The following is a 21766-nucleotide window of genomic DNA, read 5'->3' as shown; positions in this document are numbered from 1 at the left end:
CAGTGGCAGCTTTGAGTCATCTCAGGAAGCCCAGATTGTTAATATGCCTGCTGCAAAAAATGTCTACCACGCATTTTAAAAAAAACAGTATATTGTTTTGTGCATAGCTCAGTCAGTTCCTACTTTTGCTACAGAGACTCTTTTGTTATTATGCAGTTCACAAGTTCTAATCGCATTTAGCACAGTGAGCTATGAACTGACATCAAAGAGCAGCAAGCAAACGCGTGGTACAAGTTAGTAAGTTATGCTTTTTCACAGTCTTTCATTAACCCGATGCTGCTAAAAAGGTTTGTTTGGTTAGAAATAAATCCTTATTAGTAACGTCAATGCGAACCCCTGTGTTATGTTCTGAATCCTGAGTTTGTGCTCTCCAGACCAAGCACTCTTACAAAATGCCTACCAGTATGGATGACTTGTGAATCCTACACCTTGTAGTTCCCTTTACCTTATGTAACATTTTCTAGTCACTGATTTACAGACGTATGATTCTTTCTCTCTGTATGTGTGTGATGTAAAGTGTTCTGACACCCTACAGTGGTATGAAAGGTGCTATAAAACAAATTAAAGACATGTGACAGTGGGGCTTTGGAGAGATGAGAGGCACTGTTGGAGGGTAGTAGAGAGGGAATCGATGAAGATTGACAAGAGATTGTTGTATGCTGGTGCATAGTAATGTCATCATTTCAATTCAATATATAATGACAAATTTTTTGTAAAATGCACAATTTCCCCCAAAATTTTCTTGGGGGAGAGGCCTCCAATGCCCCCTTTGTAGTGGTCAGACTCACTTGGTGTGCACTGTATAGGGAGTAGTCTGCCAACATTTGCCAGAGCAGCTTTAAGTTTCCAGTCCAGCCTTGGTAGGAGTAGGAGCCCCAGGCTGTGAACTAAAACCAAACAATGGAAAGTTAGTCGCGAGATGCAGCACCAACCTTCCCATTACGATTTTTCTATTTTTGCAAATATTTTAATATAAAAGTACTAAAATCTTTAGTAATTTAAGTCTAGTCTTTGTTTGATGCACACACGTGTGGTTTTTTTTCTTCTTCGAATTAGTTTTAATGTTTGACATTTAAATCTTACAAATTGCCTGGGGGGCCCCGGCTGCCAGTTGTGACTCAATGGGGGTCCTCAGGAGTGAAAAGTTTGGGAACCACTGATATGGGAGATGCTATAAAACAAATGAAATACATGTGACAGAGGAATGAGAGGCACAGTTGAAGGTTGATATTAAGGGAATCATTGAGGAATCCCAACAAAGATTGTTGTATGTTGGTGCATTGTAAGATTGTCATTTACTATTCCTTAAAAGCTAATAAAAGTCAATATATAATGATACATGTGTTGTAGAATGCACCATTGATTCCTAATTTTCTTGGGGGGAGAGGCCACTCACTGCACTTAGTGTGCACTGTATGGGGACTGGTCTGAAACCACTCTGGCCCTGGCAGGAGCCTTGTACTGTGAAAGAAAACTAACTATTTAAAAGTTAATCACCGAGATGCAGCACCAACCTTCCCATTACATGTTCCCGTTTTTGGCAAACTCGTCCAATATAAAATACTAAAATCATTAGTAATGTTGTTCGACAATACAGACACTATAAATATGTGGTGGCAGAACATGTAAAGGGTGGGTTATTTACCACCTTTCAAGACATGGTGAATTTCACTGTACGCAATGCTGCCCAGTATAGTGTGGTGTCTCAGCTTGTTGATGTCTGCGCAACGTTTCAAGCATCTAGTGCAGATTGTGAACGAGGATTCAGCCTCATGAATACTATCAAGAGTAAATTGAGGAATAGACTAGAGCAGAAGCATTTGGATATGCTGATGAGGACAAAGGCCTACCTCCTGAATGGGAAAGTTGACCTAGATCGAGTTTATCACCACTGGAAAAATGCCAAAGATCGCTGTGAGAAGCAACCTTGTCACCCCTCTAGTGATGCCACTTGACATGTCTCCCTTATTGTTTATATGTGATATTGTATAGGTTCCCAACATTTCCCCACCCAATTAACAGTGCTCAAGTTAAGAATATTTATTAAAATCTTATGATGGTACCACCGTTTAAGTCTTGTGCTTTTCTAAACTTGAAGTGTACTTGCCTGTGTAACCAATTCATGTCATGGCGTGTTTATCCAATTTGGAAACTGCCCTTAAGACACTTATTGTGGCACTGTATGTGTGAAAATGCACCATCTTTTCACTTTTTAAAGTAAACGTTCTGAGTGACATTTGGCGCCGCGCACACGCGCGGTCTGGTTCCTGGCGCACATAGCCATGGTTGCAGCGCACAGAGACCCTCCACTGCCGCACACAGAGGAAAGAAATTAGAGGGAACATTGATGGTAACCCCCATTTTTTGCTGATTTGTGTCGGTTTTTAGAATCCCCATACTGGGACACTACTGTCTAGTGCCCAGTGTATATGCTCAGACCCCTAAAACTTGTAGAACTTAGCTTATCCCTGATTATCTTATTTCTGATTATCTTATTTATCTCTCTTCTAAGGCCACAGTATATGGTGTAGAAACTAGAAACTGCGCCCATGGCATGGAAAGGTAGTTGTCTCTCTGGAATGTAGTTTTTTCCCCCTTTCACCAAAGAGGAGCTTTGAAGGGAAAGTAGGCAAACAAAGTGCGCCCGCCATTCAATACTGTCAACAACAGACGCCCTTGTTGCACAGTACACATAAACATCAAACATTTCAAGGGTACCCCATGTTATTCTCTGTCGGTAGGAAAGGTTTTGAAATCAATTCATAGACCCACCCCCCCCCCCCCCCCCCCAATATGTATCTTTAAAAAGATTAACGCAGGTCCGGCAGCCAATTCGTTCTGGAGAAACCGGTTCGAAACGGCTGTCCTTATCGATCATTGTGAGAAAGTGGCTCTGTATATACTGTTCCCAAATAGGTACAGGGTGTACAGAGTCCACAGTCCCCAGAGGTTTGGCAGAGGCTAAAGTTGGATATAACCTTACTCTCTAAAGTGGTAGCTTGGTCGAGCAGTAAGGCAGTATCAGAGGACAGTGTAAAGTATTTGTTGTACACACTCAGTCAGCAAATGGTCTCACACACTCAATAACTGAACTGTAGGCCAATGGTTTATATATAAAATATATATGCTTGTTTTATTTTAGACCCAACAATTGGAATTAAAATATACTTTCTCAGAATGAGATGCTTTATATAAATACTTTTGCAATATGCAATTGACTTTTGTAAACAGTTACAAGTGGTTGCAATAGGCAACACTATTTTAAACACAAAAATGCACTGAGTTCAATGGAAGTTTCATGTTATTTGCCACGGATTACTTTTAGGATTACTTTTGGAATTCCAGGACTGGATCCTAGATTCAGTACTTGGAATCAAGTGATAAAAGTCGACTTAATTACTGTGATGATTTTTAGACAATATTTTGCTATTTTAAAATTTGACACTTAGAAAATATTTCATAAAAAACAGTCAATGGTTCCCTATGGCAGAAAATTCAAGTTGCAGGTATAGTATGTTCTCGTTACTTTTGTAATCCAGTACTGGGTGCCTAGACTCAGTACTGGCACCTTTATCCGAAAACAGATAAGTAATTAAGTTTTCAGATATTATACGATTATTAAAGAATATTTAAAGATTGCAGAAATTGACAGAAGAAATTTCACAGAAAAACAGTCAATGATTTCCTATGGAAGAAAATTGGGTTACTGGTAAGTACAGTTGTAAGTAGTTTTCAGAGTCACTGCTGGGCACCAAGATCCAGCACTGGGAGCTCACCTAAGAGCAGGTGAGTATTTTCGTTTTCATTACTCGGCTGAATTTTGGTGAATATTTAAAGTTTTGAAAAGTCCACACTTCGAAGAAATTTCAGAAAAAAGCCAGTCAATGTTACCCTATGGAGAAAATTGAGTTATCGGTTTAAAGGTAAGTACTCGACTGGCAGAGTTAAGGTTCTGGGCATAGGCTCAGGGGTCTCCCAGGGTCAGGTAGGTACAGTTTGTTCACCCCCAGCGGCCCAAGGGCGACCGGATGCAGAGAGAGTTAGGCCCAATGTTATCCTACGAGAGGTAGGGGGGCCTTGGTTGGTGGCTGCTGACTAGCAGGCCACGCAGCTGTGGGAGCTGGGCTCCTGGTCACTTACTCAGGGCATGTGGGGAAGTAGATGGGTGTTGAGGTTGCACTGCCAGGGCCACTCAGGCGGCTGGGTGCAGGGTGCTTTTGAGCCTTCGGTCGCTCAATTGATTTCAATGGGAAATCTCCGGTTTAGAAAAAGACTACAAGCTCGGTGACGAGGATTCTTCAGGTGCCACCACCACCTCGAGAGGTAAGTTGGGTAGTTGGAGGATAGGTAGGTACCCCAGGATTGGGCACAGGGGGCCGTGAGGCGCCGGGTGCAGGGGTGCCTTTTGGTGTCGGGGGGGGGGGGGGCACCTTGTTCTGAGGCTGCAGGCTTCTTCAGGAGTGACGAGGGAGGTCCTTGGGTGCCGGACTCGGGGTCACAGTCGCCGTGGGGTCGTCCTCGTGGTCTTTGTTCACTCCGACACAGGCCAGGCTTGGCTGGTGCAGAGTTTGTTGGGTTCGCGGTCCGGGCTGCTGCCAGGGATTAGAAGTAGATTTTGAGTAGAGCCCCTACTCATGGGAGTCCCAGGGGCTTAGAGTCAAAAGGTAGCCAGGTCCTCCGGGGTTTGTGAGGTTGCTGGCCACAAGAGATGCCGGGTTGCAGCAGGTTCGAGGGTCGACAGGCCGGTAGGGCTGGGGCCAAAGCAGTTTGTGTCTTCCTCTTCTTAGCAGCTGCAGGGCAGGTCTTCTTTCTTCTAGCTCTTCTTTGGATTTTGGAATCTGGAATCTGGGGAAGGAAGGTTCAGGGTGCCCCTAAATACTAGATTTAGGGGCGTTACAGGTAGGTGAAGGGCAGGGACCAATGGGTCCCTGTCTTGGGGTGGGTACACCCCCTATCCTGCCTCTCTCCTGTGGGAGGGGGGCAGTAGCCTAGTCCTGATTGGGTAGGGCATCCCATCTTCAAGTTGACGAGAGCCCGGGGATGTGCTTCACCTCGCCTCCCCCACCTGAGGGGTGGGGTTGGCAGGCTGGCACACCCCTGTCCTTATTTGGGGTTTCCGGCCAAGCTTCCCGCCAGAGTGGGGGGTTGCAGTGGCCTGGGGAAGCTCACAGAGGCGGCATGCCTTTGAAGCTTCCCCCTGCCCATCCTGGGGGAGGAGATTTAGCACCTCGCCCAGGATGTGCATTGTTGTAGGCCCAGGAGAGCAGGGGCTCTCCTACCCAGGGGTCCAGCAACATGTCCGCTGTGTGGCAGCCTAGGCAGCCTCAGAACAGACGTGGATTGTGGGTTAGGTTTCAGGGGGCCTCTCTAAGATGCCCTCTGTGGTGCTTGGTACATTAAATCCCACACTGGCATCAGTGTGGATTTAATGTGCTGAGCAGTTTGATACCAAACTTCTCAGGATTCAGTGCTGCCATTATGGTGCTGTGGAGTTCGTGTTTGACAAGCTCCCAGCACCATGTACTCTTAAATGGCAGCACTGCACTTACAGGGCCCAGGAATGGACCTGGGTACTGTAGGGGCACAGGGCTCCTGCCTCTGTGCCCACACCACTGGCATAGGGCATCCAGCTAGAGGGGTGGCTGATGTATGCCAGGGCAGTGTAGTTTGTGGGCATGGCAAACGGGGATGTGTGCCATGTCGACTCTCTGTTTTGTCTTGTACCCAGACACTCAGCCTGCCAGGGCAGTGTGTGAGTGTTAGGGTACAGGGCCTCAAGGCCCTGGGTACCTAGGGTACTATTTACCAGGGGCTGACATGTGGCCAGGGTTTGCCAATTTGGTTTTGAGGTTTTTGTTTAGGGAAGGAGCATAGGCCCTGGGCACCTTATTGGCAGGAGTCCAGGGCACACTCAGTCAAAGTACATTCAGCATTTCAGCAAAAAGTGGGGGCATACCATGCAAGAAAGATGGCACTTTCTCCCAGTCATCATAATTGCTCGCTTGGACACCGAGTCCATAGAGCTGTACTATTCGGCTCCGAAAGACGCAACCTGTCCAAATGCCTTTCAGAACCGATTCGGACAGCCCTAATGGTTTACGGGCATCGTAATCAGTCGTTGGGAAGTGTGTACAATTCGGTCAGAAACAAGGGTTCTGAATCGGATTTGGCAAACCCGAATCCGATTTGGCGCCCTTCGGAACGGCACCGTAATCAACCCCTTAGTCTTACCGCTAATGTGATGCAAAACCCAATTCTGTCTGTCAATTTAGTGATGCACATTAAAATGTCCAATTATGTCTTAGTAATTATGTGATGTAAATAAATTTGGCTCTTGGTCTTACCACTAATGTGGTGCACATCACAACATCCAATTCTATCTCTGCCAATTGTGCGATGCATATTAAATTGTCCACTGATGTCTAAGCAATTATGTGATGCAAAAGAAAAACGGCCACTCTGTCTTACCGCTTATGCGGTGCACATCACAACATCCAATTTTGTCTCTGCCAATTATGCGATGCACATTAAAATGTAAAATTGTAGTCTCTTTCAGTGATGCGAGTATACTATATTACACAACAAACCTCATACTGTGGCCATGTTTCGGTTATACAAGCACACACTCACCATTGGCATAAGAAATATGAAAACTTCTACTTGTTCAAAGCGATAATCAGCATCTTTATTCCACTTTTAATAAATGCAACCGGACTTCCCCCCCCTCCCCCCGGCCAGAGGAGATTCCTTTCAAACCATGTGTCTTTCAGACCATGAAGTGTCTTATCTGAAGCTAAAGTTTAGCGACACCTGCTTTTCAGCTGTCCCTCTGTGTCAAGCATTGGAACGAATATTGGCACCTTCCAATTTCAAATTCTCCAAACTGACCACTTCCAACATTAATTTGGGGATACTGGTATGGCTTCAAGCGGCAAGATGGCGGTCGCACCTAAGAGTGCTCCGGACCCCTCCGTCATCCGCTCTCATCCCTACATTCTTCCAAGAGTAGCACTCCCTCCAAACATCATGCAATGATTATCCCCCGAAATGCCAGTGGATCTTACCTGATGAGTGTGTCGACTGGTGCCATGAAGGCTAAAAGCAGCAGCCCCCGACGGTGTCAGTGAGTAGACAATATGGCGGCGGCCACTCGGGGTCTGCGGGGCCTGCCGATTACTATCTACCGGGTATGGATCTGCCTCGCTGAGAGAGGATCTGGGAAAACCCCCACTGTTTGGCTGGTATCCCCTCTACACTGCATCAAGCCTAAGGTACTGCCTGAACAGAGGGCGGTACATTAAGGCTGACTTAAGGTAACTCTCTACAATGCGCCAAGCTTAAGGGAGAAGTGCAGTGGACAGTCAGCCTGCAGATCGACAGGAACGCGCCTGGTGCCTGCTTACCAGTGGATCCCCATGAGAAAGACGGAGTTGCTGTATGGGGCCACCGAAAACCTGGGCCGCATACATACTCTTTCTCCCTCATCTTCTGGTGGAGAGACACGGGGGCTGGGATCGTCAGGATACTGAGTCAAAGATCGGCCCTCAGCAGAAGGAACCTTGGGGGTGTGAAGCAGTGAGCCACAAATCCTGGGCAGACCAGAGCAGACGGAACAACTTAAACATTCCGGCACCTGGAAGCGGTGCCTCGTTGGGGTGAACTGGGCCCTTTCCCTTCCCACGGCCGCATTCGGCCTGACGGAGGAGGATGTGGTGGATGCCGGACCCGTGGATAGGTGGGGCTGCGCCTGGTGCCTGATAGCAGGTGGGTCCTGTAAGGGGGAGACACTGTGTGGGCTGCTGAGCAGTCGTGCCTATCAGCACCATGCCCACAACATTCCCTCTGCCTCCCAATTTCTTGCGGCGAGGTAGGGTGGCTGGAATTGGCCTGTGGTCGGCAGGACAGCACCAAGACGGAGACCGAGGCCTCGGTGACGTGGGGCAGTGAACCATGAAATTGGGCCCTGAGTGATTCTGAGCCAGTGAAAGAAACCAAAGATGTGGTGCTTGAGGATAGTGCTCTATTGGAGACGGCCTGGGCCCCTTCTCCCCCTGTTGCCCAAATGGCATACCAGGCGTACTGCTCTATAAAGAATGAAGTGCAGCACATACTTGACCTGTGAACCTGGTTGCCGGTGAGTTAACCTATAAGAGACAGCTGCAAGGGAAGCATCTCCACATAGGAACTGACGGCTGACTGGGCCTATTGACAGTGTGCCCGTAATCTTCCTTCTCTTCCCTTCCTCCGATGGAGTGGCGCGGTGGTGAGGATCGACCCGAGGTGGGCGGGACAATGCACCAGTCTGGCGGCTGTTTTCCCCAGCGACACGACGAGCCTTGGGGCTTGGGGCGAGTGTGTCAAGGAGCCTGCGCCCGAGCAAATCCTGGCCTGTAAAAGAGACTGAAACCGGAGGCGCCTGGAAACGGGAACTCCAGCAGACTTCTGGAGCACGGCAAGTCAACACCCCCCTCCCCTGGAGATTGAGCCTGCCTACACTGAAGAGCCTCCGAGAGGGCTGGAGAGATTGCCTGTGGGAGCCAGATGTGAAGTACAGAGACCCACAAATTGCAGGGTGTGTGAGATCGAGTGGGCGGACAAACCCACCGAGGCGACAGACCCTTCAGACACTGCAGAAGTGGAGGTGGCATCCCCCTTCCCGTATGCTGCTCCAGGCCTACCCAAAGTGCTGAAAACGGTCATCTGATCTCTGGCCCGGCACCCCCCCCCAAGTAAGGACCGCTTGAGCATGAGCTCGCCGGGATCAGCGCTCCTTTCCTCCTGCCCCCCCCCCTTCCCCTTTGTCATCGCGGGGAGGACTCGGCTGCCCGACAATCATTGATAACCAGTGAGGAACAAGACGGCTGGTAATCAGCATAACTTGTGCCTGCTACTGAAAAAGAGGACCTCAACCCTGCCACGGGTATGCCAATAGCCTCTGAGACGAGGCCTAGCTACTCTGGTGAATCCTCTGTTCTGGCCACTGTCACCACATGACACTCTGATCGATCCTGAGAGATGGACCTCCAAACTAGATCACGAAGAGAACGTTTGACGGTCAGAAACTGCTCAGAGTGCCCTGGGCCGCCTCAGTTCCTGTGGCACGAGGCCCTTGGTGGGAGATCAGGAGAAAGGAGGAGGGCCCTCACTGAACATCCGGAGTACTTTGCGAGAGACAGAAGTCATTGAACCTCCCACGGCCACCCTGAGGTCAAGATGGATGATCTCCTGGATCACACTCTGAGGCGGATCCGATCACAAATAGAGTCTGCATGCTGCGGAGCTCAACTCAGCGATGCTAGCGACCTCTAAGGTGGCGCCCTAACAGTGACCATGCAATCTAGAACACCGCCCCCATCACTGCAAAACCACCATGGGGAAAGATGAAGGGGCAAAACCACCACCTTCCAAACTTGTATGGAACAATATATCACAAGTGCTCCCAACCATACTGAAGTTTTACCTACTTAGACCCCTCGCCATGATCCTGCAGGCCATAACATTTTCCCAGGACTCAGTAGAAATGAAAATAGGGGAGGTGCAAGTGGACATGGCCCTCATCCGTCAAGATCTTTGTAACGCTACCGCCTGGGTAACAGAAGCCGAATCCTGATTGTCCGAAGTTGAGGACGACATATCCCATCTGAAAGAGCAAGACCTCTGACTCATTGTCAGTGAAATTGGTCCCTCTCCCTCGCAGCTCCACCATGAAGTGAAGACTGCCCCTGCACTTGCACTCTCATGTGCTGGTGTTTGAGGCCCTCCTCCACCCGCAGGATCACCTGCTCCGATCTCCTCTCCGTTTTTTTCACTCATTTTGCTTCTCCCTCTGTCTTTTTCTGTTCTGCACTTTTTCTGCCTTTTTCTCATTTTTCCACCCTTTTCCTTATTTCCCTTAGCCTCCCTGGTGGTCCACTGGACCTCTGTTCTCCTTTGTCTCGCTCCGCTGTCCGCTCTGTTTTTTCACTTGTTTTTCCCCCTTTTTAAATCGTTTCTGTACTTTTCTGCTTTCTGTGCTTTTCCTGCTCTGTCTTATTTCACTCTTTTTCTTCTGTTTTCCCCCCTTATTCCTCATTTCCCACCTGTTTTTCCCCGCCGCTGCTGCCCCTGCAGCCCCTCCCCCCAACACAACCAGCACCACAATCCTGCTCCCTTCCCCGCTCCCGCCTCCCAGCTGTCCAGCCCTTCCCAACCCCTACTTAAAGGCGGCAGCTGCGCGCCTGTGCCGCTTGCGTGCCAAAGGCAAGCCTGACCGCGGCCAGTGCCAGGAACCCTGGATCTCCGCACCGCCAACGCTAAGACCCGGCGGCACTCCACGCACTCAACCCAGGCCACAACAACAACTGCAAGTTAGCGTCACCGGCCGAAACCCACGGACCCTTCAGATGTCACTGCTGTCGGCACACCTGCAGCACCGCCAAGACCATGGACCCAGCGCAACCCACCCGCAAGAACACAACCGGACCGAAGACCCTGCAATGCATCCTCCTCAACGTCCGATCCCTCCACAAACACGCCATCAAAATCTGGGACCTCCTTGACAGCACCACCCTGAACGTAGCGTTCCTCACTGAAATATGGACCAACATCTCCTCGGGCCCGGAGATCGCCATCCCCCAAGGATACAAGATCTCCAGGAAGGACCGCCCCACCTTCCCGGGCGGAGGAATCGCCATCGTTCACAAAGCCACCCTCCACCTGAGCACACTCCCTGATGAGCCCACAGACCTGATGGAACACGTTCGCTTCAAGATACTGGCCAGCCCCACCACCACCCTCTGAGGAACCCTCATCTACCGATGCCCTGGACCCCGCAGACCTTTTGCCGAATCCATCACGGACATCATCTCCCCGCATGCCATCGCATCCACCAACTACACCCTGCTGGGAGACCTTAACTTCCACCTCGACAACCAATGGGACCCCAGCACCACATACCTCCTGGACAACCTCCACAACATTGGACTCCGCCAGATCGTGACCGAACCCACACACTCAGCAAGACACACCCTCGAACCCCTCTTCATAACCGGAAACTTCATCACCTTTAGCCACACCACCGAACTTCCATGGACTGACCATCGATGCGTCCACTTCACCTTCAGAACACCCACCATCCACAGACACCAGCACCTGCTCTCATAAAGAAACTGGACCAGAAGCACCGACGACCAGCTAACCTCATCACTCAGCAACTCCACCCCTACCATCGTGGAAAACGACAAGCCCAACGCCGCAGCCCGAACCCTGCACAGATGGATCACCGATCGCGCCAACACCTTAGCCCCCCTCAAGAAAAACATCCACGCCAAGAAAGCTAGATGGTTTACCACCGAACTTCGAGAGTCCAGACGCACTTGCCGCCGCCTCGGAAAGGACTGTAGGAACACCAAATCCACAGAAGCCCACAACAACTTCAGAGCCGCCACCAAAGTCCACCACCAACTCATCTGAAAAACGAGGAAAAAAGCGATCGAAGACAGAATCTCCACCCACGCACACAACAGCAAAGAACTCTTCAAAATCATCAAGGAGTTTGCCCAACCTACCAGCGAGTCCACCGACATCCCACCCTCACAAGACCTCTGCGACAAACTCAAGCACCTTTTTCCACTACAAAATCAAGAGCATCTATGACCACTTCGACAAAGAAAACCAACACAGTGACCCTCACCAACCACCCCCGACACCATGAAGCCAACAATCGACAACTGGATAGCCCTCACCGCTGAAGACACACTGAAGACGATACATTAAATCCACTCTGGGGCCCCCATGCACCCCTGCCCCCACCACATTTTCAACAGACACCATCGCACCCATGCTCCGCCACACCATCAACCGCATCGTTCCCCGACGACTGGAAACGCGCCGAGATCAAGCCCCTCCTCAAGAAACCCTTGGTGGACCCCACTGACCTCAAAAACCACAGACCCATCTCCCTGCTCCACTTCCCAGCGAAAGTCATCGAGAAAGCCATCAACAGCCAACTTCCCACATTCCTCGAAGAGCACAACATCCTCGACTCCTACCAATCCGGCTTCAGAAAAAACCACAGCACGGAAACCGCCCTCCTCAACGCAACAGACGACATCCACACCCTACTGGACAAAGGAGAAACAGCAGCCCTCACCCTCCTCGGCCCCCTCAGCGATGTTCGACACAGTCTCTCACCATACCCTAATACGCAGACTCCACGACGCAGGGATTCAAGACAAGGCCCTCGACTGGATCCGCTCCTTCCTCTCCAGCAGAACGCAGCGGGTCAGACCGCCCCCCCCCCTCTCTTCTTGAACCCTACACCAACCCCCTGCGGAGTCCCCCAGGGGCCATCCCTCAGCCCTCCGCTCTTTGACGTCTACATGGCTCCGCACTCCCCCATAGTCAGAACCTACGGACTCAACATTGTGTCATACGCAGACGACACCCAACTCATTCTCTCCCTATCCAACAAACCCAACACCGCCACAACTTTCGAGAAGGCATGGAAGCCATCTCCAAATGGATGAAAAACAGCTGCCTTCAACTAAACACCTACAAAACAGAAGTACTCATCATGGGCCTACACCCCAATGCCTGGAACGACACCTGGTGGCCCCCCGCCCTCGGAAGTCCGCCCACCCCCACGGACCATGCACGCAACCTGGGAATCATCCTGGACTCTGAATTCAAAATGGACCTCTAGATCAACGCCATCTCGTCCTCCTGCTTCCACACCCTCCGCCTCCTACGCAAGACCTTCAAATGGATCCCCCTCGAACACAGAAAGATCATCACTCACGTCCTGGTCACCAGCAGACTCTACTACGGCAATGCACTCTACGCTGGAATAAACAAAAGCCTCACACGCAAGCTACAGAACATCCAGAACGCCGCCGCAAGACTGGTCCTGCCAAGACACTGCCACATCTCCCAGCCCCTGCGCACACTCCACTGGGCTCCTCATCGAAGCTAGAGTCACCTTTCAGATGCTCACCCACACTCACAAGGCCCTTCATGACACCGGACCAGCATATCTGAACACCCGACTCAAATACCACGCACCCCAAAGGACCCTATGATCAGCCCAGCTCTCCTACGCCGTGGTCCCCTGCACAAGAAAGACTAGATCAGGCGGCTGCTCCTTCTCCTTCCTCGCGCCCAGAGCGTGGAACGCCCTCCCGCTCCACCTCAGACAAACAACATCTCTCCCCATCTTCTCAAGAAACCTCAAAACCTGGCTCTTCGACAGACCCCATCCTTGAGGGACTGAAACCTGCAAAATCCCCCCTCCCCCAGTGCCTTGAGACCCCTACAGGTGAGTAGTAGCGCTCAAAAAACGCATAATAGATTTGATTGATTGATTAAAAGAGCAGGTCAAGCAGCTACTGTCCCACACGAGTGAACTCCATAGCAAGCAGAAGATGCCAAAAAATCGATCACGCCAAAACAATCTCTGCTTCGTGGGCATCCCTGAAGGGGTGGAGGAACCATCGCAAGTGGCCACCTTTATCGAGGAATGGCTCAAATCCTGGATGCCTCCGGATGTGCTCTCGGCATGGTTTGTTGTGGAACGCACTCACCGTGCCCACACACCTGAGCCACCACCAGGAGCCCCACACCGACAAATCATTGCCAAGAGCCTAAACTTCAAAGATAGGGATGATTTTCTGCAAGAAGCTCGCACCCGCTCAACCCTGTCTGTTTTGGGTATGACTACCACCGTGGCCATATCAATGTCTGGGGGAAAGGTGCCTCTCTCCGCCACCTCCTTGTACAGAGCATGGAGATGCAAGCCCAGAGTTTCCCAGAATGCTGCGCAGTACTCCCCCCCCCCCCCCCCCGGAAAGCCATCTGGGCCATGTGTCTTTCGAGCTGCAAGCCATGATATTGCCTCTTCCATCGCCTCATCAAGGCCCTGGGCTTCGACTTCTGAGAGCCTTGGGAGGGGGATATCTCATAGATAGTGGGAACTGGAGTCTAGTGGACTTTATCGATCCGTGGAGTATAGCGTCTTGTATTAATCTGCAAAAGTCTGTGAAATTGCTACTGGAGTGCAAGACGTATGCCCTTGATTATCCTTCATTTCTGGTACTATTCGCTTGGCCAGGGGATGGGAAGCGGGCCAGTGAAGCAGCTTGCCATTTTTATCACTCCATCCGTAAACGCGGGCAGTGGAGGACCTCCACATAGATTTGGCAGTTGAAGGAACTTGTACCTGGTAATACCAATGCAAATATTTGGTGTATAGTACCCATCCATATCCAAAATTACAGCCTGGAAAACATTCACATCGCCCATTGCCACCAATTTTGTCATTTGGAAGTGGAAAATACTTTTCGGCTACTGCATTCCCAAGCAAATAAATCTGCTTAAACCTGCAGTTCAATATATTCTCTGCTACCTACGTCATCTACAGCAATCGACCCTTGCATTTACTTGCATATGTCTTCACTTGGATGCCATTGAAAGTTATATGAAGAATATGAAACACTTCATCAAGGATTCATGGAAGGACTCAAACAGTTATTCCACCCAGGGTACCTCCTGACCATGTGCGGAACATTAACATTATCCTTACCAGAATCATGAGCTTTTCTTTTGAACCTCTACATTTGTGCCCATTACAATTCCTTTCCTGAAAAGTTGCTTTCCTTGCTGATATCACATTTTTAAGGCATGTTAGCCAATTGAAGACCCTAGAAGAGCCTTTCTTTCTGGTTCAGAAAGACAAGATTGGCTTAGAACCAACCCTAAATTCCCTTTGAAAGTGGTTCCTCCATTCCAACTCATTCAAACCATTGAGCTCCCATGCTTCTTCGCACAGTCATACTCTGTGGCAGAGAGGGCCCTTCACACCCCTGCTGTCAAGTGTGCTCTCATGTATTACATTGATAGAACTGAGCTCTTTTGCAAAACTCAACAACTTTATGTTGCTTTTGCCCTGCCACATAAAGGTCAGGCTCTTTCAAAAGCTGGCATAGCTAGATGGATGGTCAAATGTTTTCAAAACTGCTGCATTACAGCTTGAAGGAATTTCCCTGCTCTGCCCAGACAGTATTCTACTTGCAAAAAAGGAGCCAAGTTCAAAACTAGACTGCAGGATAATGCTAAGCATGTTAATCTACAGCACTACATGGTACGAACAGATACTTATGATAAAAAAAGTAAGTAGAATATTCCTTATTGCAAGTTGATTGGATTATTTATTGTGTAATTGTGGAAAAAAGGAAAAAGTAGCAATTGTAGTTTTGAGTAGCGTCTGTGTGCCCTTTGACAGATTATGACCTCCTTGTCAAGAGATCACTTCTATTGATTTGTATTTGTGGATCCTAGGCTTCAGTTCACAACTTGTACCAAACTCTTTAATATATTAACTTTTACCTATGCCTTCTATGCCTATTTTTGTTTAAGGGCTTCACTAGACAAGGAAGTGTGTTTTAATCTCATTAACATTGATTATATTTCTCTCATCCTAGCGTGGCGATAAATAATCCTGACGTCCCACCCATTCTCTCTGCTGAAAACTGCACTGTTTCAGAGATGGAAGAAGTCCCTCTAGGTGAGTTCTGTTGCTTGGAGAATCTTTAAAGCACATTAATTCTGATGGATACTTCTAACCGCATATTCCTCACTATTAGGCTATTCGCCAGGCACCAGGCCATAGCAATGCTCCGGTGTGCGGGTAAATGAAGCTGTGCAGCTGTGTTTTGATCTTGTCCCATGCAGTAAGTGATGGAGCGGAGCCACATATAGATGCCACCCCATGTGACAATGTCTGTTCTTTCTTTCAATGCCTTGAAATGTGGATCTAGAGATCTGCTCTCTTTTCTTTGGTTCACACATTCTTTAAAAAATCATTTCATGTGTCTAAGGGAATGGTGGCTTAAAGGGTTCAAACTGTGCCATGACTGTCAGAAACTGGTGTTGATGGTGGACACGCACAAGGTGTGCCTCTGGTGTTTGGTCTTAGTGTAAGACTCCAAGTCATGCGAAAAATGTTATTTCATTCACCCAAAGGCAATGCAGTACAGTGAAATGAAAACCGTTTGTTGCCAAACACCGAAATAAGTGATAGACTACATGTATGTTCCGCTCCTGCTCCAAGTCGAGGGCACAGACTCATTCCTGCTTTCAAGGCCACTCCTGTGACCAATCCAATTCGTGTGCAAGGTCATCTGGTAAATCCAAATCTAAGAAGAAGCATAAGAAGGTAAAGTGGGACTCAACCACAGCCAGCCACTCTCTGTCCAAAGGGAAGTCAGGTGGTGTTAAGGTGCCAATAAATCTTGCTCCTGATCCCGATCGTGGAGTAGATTCCTCAACTGGTCCAGTTGTGCCTCCCTCTTTTTTCGAGCAATCTGCAACACCGCAGAAGGTTGAGGCCTTTAAGGAAACCATGCTGCATATTTTTGGTACTCTGCTGGCTTCCTCTGGCCCACCCTTGGGCCCCAAGGGCCCACAGGGTCATCCAGTTAAGTTACCACTGTTAGATCCATTATCTGCGCCATCTGTGACCCTCAAACCCGTCCTGGGTTCTGCACCACCTCTGGTGCAGACTTCCATTCCAGCTCCAAAATCTATGCTGGTTCCTTCTCCACTGATATTAGCCCAATATCACCAGTGCTGGCAGTGCATCAACTGCTGATTCAAGTGTCCGATTTCGAGCTGAATCCACTTCGAACTGACCAAGGTCACCCCTGACTTTACTTCAGAGCACCAGGTCCCAGTATGCTGTGATTCAGTCAAAACACTTCCACTTCCACAAGGTTTTCCTCAGAGGCCTTTTCACATTTTTAACTCTTTTTTTTCCCGTTAATTTTATTGACATTTCAATCATAAGAACATACATGTACATATTAGGATCCATCAGCATGGCGATTGCTTTGGTCAACTCCCCTCAACCTTCCCTTGTGTCCCAAAAGCAGACCTTCTGCAAATATAGCACACAGTATCATTTACATCCATGCTCGCCATGTTGTTTGTCAATCATTAACTGTTAACTTCCTAACAGTCCCACCCTCGTCCCATTTCCATATTGTGGTTGTTAATTATAAATTGTAACTTATGCCTATCCTCTCTTCATAATCAAGGAGGATCCCAGTAGGTCTTTCCTGATTTTTATTTTTGGCAGGGACACAACCCTCTGGTCCCAGTACTAAGGTCCTGTTTCTCCTGAATCTGGGGGGGCTTTGTAAATCCTTCGACATTGTTGCCCATGCTCAAAGGTCAACCTCCATTTTTCGTCCTTCCGAATTAGGTTCATGTGAACTGCTTCTGCCTCTTCGCTCATGTCCCTTAGCCATGCCTCTATAGTTGGAGACGAGGTGCATCGTCAAGCTATCACAATTCATCTTTACGTCAGGACAAGACCAAGCTGAAGGAATTTCCTACTCCGCTTTTTGTGTGTGCTGGAACCAGCCCCTGCAACACTGTCGTTATTTCTAGGGATACTACCCACCTTTTGGCCGCCCTCCATCGGATCAGGACAGTCGCCCAATATGTTGTCAGCTGCCGGCATGCCCATACCATATGAATACATTCTGCGTCTATATCTCCACGTCTAGGACATTTGTTTGAATATTCCCAGTAGATCCACCTCAGAGTCCGTGGGGTGAGATATGTTTGGTGTGTGAAATTATATTGGATAGGTTTAAAACGTGCATTAGTATTTACGGCTTTAACTCCTTCATGTATTTTCTTCCAGGTACGGGCAGTTACAGGCTCCCCAACTATGGTCTCCCATTTGTCCTGGATGAAAAGAGGTTCCCCGGGTCATCCTCCCGGAACCAGCGATATAGATGTGAGACTAACCGATGGCCCTTCGCCATAGTAAGCATAGTTTGCAAGACGTTGGTCCAAGGGGGCTCCACCGGGAATGATGGCCAGAGTTTGCGCGCCACTCTCGATATTTTCCCATATTGTAAGAATTGGCCCGTTCCTAAAGCAAAAGCTGCTTCCGCTTCCATCCTTGTAATAAATTTCCCATTAACATAAAGGTCTCCCATCTGGTGGCACCCCCCCACCCCTCTTGCCATCTCCGCACCGACATGGAATCAGCTATCTCTCTAAATGGTTTCACCACCCATAACGGCATATTTGGGGCCTAGGCCCACATCTTACTACTTTACAAACCACCCTTTCCCATATCCTGGCAACAGGTTGGACAATCTGTGGGACATCTGCCAGAACCCCAGCCCCAAGCATCAAGAGTGCAGGGAGGGAGGACCGTTCCCCGCATGTACCCTTGCAGTAATTGTTTTTCCCAATTCTCTTCATCGTCCAACCAGTGGACTACATGCTGTAATCGGGATACCATATAATATAGTTCCACTCGAGGCATCTCCAGGCCTCCTGCTCCCCATGCCCGCTGCCGTGTCCGCAGTTGCACCCATTTCCGTTTCAGTCTCCACAGAAAGTCCACCATCAGCCCCTCCAGTGTTCGAAAGCAATAACTAGGGATCTTGTATAGGGAGTTTTGGATTGTATAGAGAAATCTGGGGAGGACGATCATCTTTGCGATTGAAATCTTTCCCATTAGGGATAGGTGTAGGTACCGCCAGAAATGTATAGAGCTTTGTAGCCCCTCCAAGACTCTTCCTATATTGATATTCATGTATGATGAAACTGTGTGTGCTCGTTCGATTCCTAAATACCTAGTCCCTTCAGTTGCCCAGGATAGACCCACCTCGGGCAACTTCTCCTTTGGCCTCATTGCCATTTTCCCCATGTTGATCAGTTTAGATTTCCTCAGGTTTATATGGAGCCCTGAAAAAGGTCCCAAAATCCTGAAGAATATCAATAATGACAGGTACCAACTGCTCTGGCCGTGTCGTCCGTATATAAAGATACTATATGGTTTGTCACCCCGAGATTCACCCCTCACTACGCCAACCGGCTCTGCAGTGTAGCAGCCAAAGGCTCCATGGTGGGTGCGAAGACAAATGGGGACAAGGGGCACCCCTGTTGCATGCCCCGTTGCAACCAAAATGCCTCAGAGATCCATCCCCCCAACCTTACCCGGGTGACCGGGGCAGTGTACAACAGCTGCACCCATCTATAAAAATCCAGGCCCATTCCGAATCTCAGTAGGACCAACCACATATATGACCAATCGACTGAATCGAGCGCCTGTTCTATATCAAGGAGCCCATTGCATAGTCATCCTTCAGTAAGCACGGGGCATGCCAAACATATGCCTGGCGTCGTAAGTTGTGGGTGGTGCTTTGTTTCGGAATAAACCCAGCTTGGTCAGTATGGATCATGTGAGTCATGTGGGGATGCAGACGTGCTGCTAAGATTCCACTAAGTATTTTCATATCAGGATTTAGAAGTGAGATCGGTCTGTATGAATCAGGTAATTCGAGGTCTCCGTCTGGTTTCGGGATCATAACTACCAACGTCTCCCTCATGGTAGCGGGAAGGGTCTGTGTCCTCCAGGACTCAGCGTAATCCTACAGCAGAGGGTCCACTAGCTGCAAGGCAAACTTCTTGTAAAACTCAGAGGGAAGACCATCGGCTTCAGGGCTTTTTGCTGGTTTCAGACACTTGATAGCTGCCAAGACTTCTTCTCTGTTTATAGGCACTCCAAGAGCCTCCTCCCCCTCTGGGTCGAGACTCAGCAAATCAAGAGTTTCCAAGAAGTCCTGGACCATTTTCGATGATGAGGGTGCCTGTTTCTCATATGTTCTTGCTGACTTTTTGGCTAGGACCTCAAGGATAGCCTGCTGCATGTAAGTCAAATGTCTATTGTCTATGCTAAGTTTCAATAAGGGCACTATGGTGGATTCCTTTCTGAGAAGCCTTTGGCAGTAGGCCTTGTATATACATTTTTCTAATCCGCCTCAGGTCTCTACTAGGGCCTGTCGGGCTGCTCCCCATTCCCCTAAAATCTGGGGACTCGTGTGGAGATGAGCCTCCAACCTTCACAACCCCTGCTCTTGCTTTTGTATACCGCATTCTAGTTGTTTTCGCACGCCATAGGTTGTCTTGATAGAGATTCCCTAGAGGACAACCTTCATGGTTTCCCATTCCACTGCCCTACTTGAGGTCGATCCCCAGTTCTCCTCAAAGTAACGAGTCAGCATTTCAGTGATCACTGCAACAAAGGGGGGTCCATCAACGCCTCTGCACACAATCGCCAGGAGGGTATTTCCAGTCACTCCTGTTTCGCCCAGAGACTTAGCAAGACTGGGGAATGATCTGTGATATATCTAGGCAAGTACGTTATCCCATCCACCTCTGAGGTGAGGTCTAATGACAGGAAGAAGTAGTCAAGCCTGCTGGAGGTCTCTGTTGCCGGCGTACACATGAAAAAGTTATATTACTCAGGTTGCAGTCCCTCCACACATCCCTCAACTGCAATCCCTCCCTGAGATCTTCCAAAGTCTCCGTCATCCGGAGCTTTGTGTTTGCGCATGGGGGTTACCTGTCCAGGGTTCCACCCACTGCACAATTCATGTCGCCCGCCATGATTATAGCTGCGCCCAAATGGGACGCGCCCACTGTCATTAACTCAGGGTAGAAGGAGGAACAATCATTATTGAGGGCATATATACTGAGAATACTCAATTCCCTCCCATATAGTATACCATGCAAAACCACATACCTCTCCTCCGGATCTGTTATGGGATGTAAATGTCTGAGGGGAATCCCTGGAGCTACCCATATTAGTGTCCCTCTTGCAAAGCCTGAAACATTTCTGACTCATATTCTAATCAACCTGATAATAACGATGGTGATGATGTGGATGATTTACCCCCACACATTTTATCAACTGCAACACCAAGTATGTTGTCTCCTGTATTGTTTGTCAGTGTAACCTCATCTACGTGGGAAGCACAATAAGATCACTTAAAGACCGGATTCAAGAACATATCAGAGCTATACGCAATAACAACACTAATTATCCACCAGCTGTTCATTATAATACCGAACCTAAATCGACGGAATTACTGGGTCTCAGATTCCATGGTATTGCTATAGTTCATGATAACCCTAGGGGTGGTGAAAAAACCGCGGCCCTAAGAAAACTGGAAGCTAAGTGGCTCATTAAATTAAGATCAGTAGACCAGGGGCTCAACATTGATAGAGAATTACATGTGTTTTTATGCGATTGAATACTGACTATGGATATTCATCCTCATTGTCTCTACTCCTGTTGATATCACTTGAGAACTATAGGACATTTCGGCCGGTCACAAATGTAGATATGTAGACATTTACAGTGCTCACTGATTCTTGTAAGCATGTATGTATGTCATTGGGATGATGTAATAATTTCTTTCCATTCCTGGTTAACTGTTTATTATACACTACATATTTGATCTATACCACATGTCTTTACATATCAGTATTGTTGTTCCTCATTAATGTCATCATGAGACCACAATGATGTATTGGTACAATGTAATTCCATAGCCTTTGCTATACATTCTTCACCTTTGATAAGTCTGTTAACATTACATGTGCTGATTTATCTTGTGTCATTGTCCAGTATGTACTTATTCAATATAACGTGTTACATTGATGCATGTAGCTGTTTAACATCTGCTCGCCTTGAATTCCCCCTTGCTCTAATTTCTATTTCTTGCCTAACCATCACCTTTGGATGAATTATTATGCACTTAACATGTGTGTGGGCACAATATGGCCAGTACTTTATATCTACTCACAATCTTGCATGGTTTCATACCTTTTATCATCAGCTAATTAGCGCATTGTAGTTTTGCTTCAACAGGACGGAAATCATCTATCGTTCTATCTGGGGTCTTTTACAATTTTATTGGCT

Source organism: Triturus cristatus, chromosome 12 (assembly GCF_964204655.1).
Source record: "Triturus cristatus chromosome 12, aTriCri1.1, whole genome shotgun sequence".
Classification (NCBI taxonomy): domain Eukaryota; kingdom Metazoa; phylum Chordata; class Amphibia; order Caudata; family Salamandridae; genus Triturus; species Triturus cristatus.
This window is presented reverse-complemented; position numbering follows the sequence as displayed.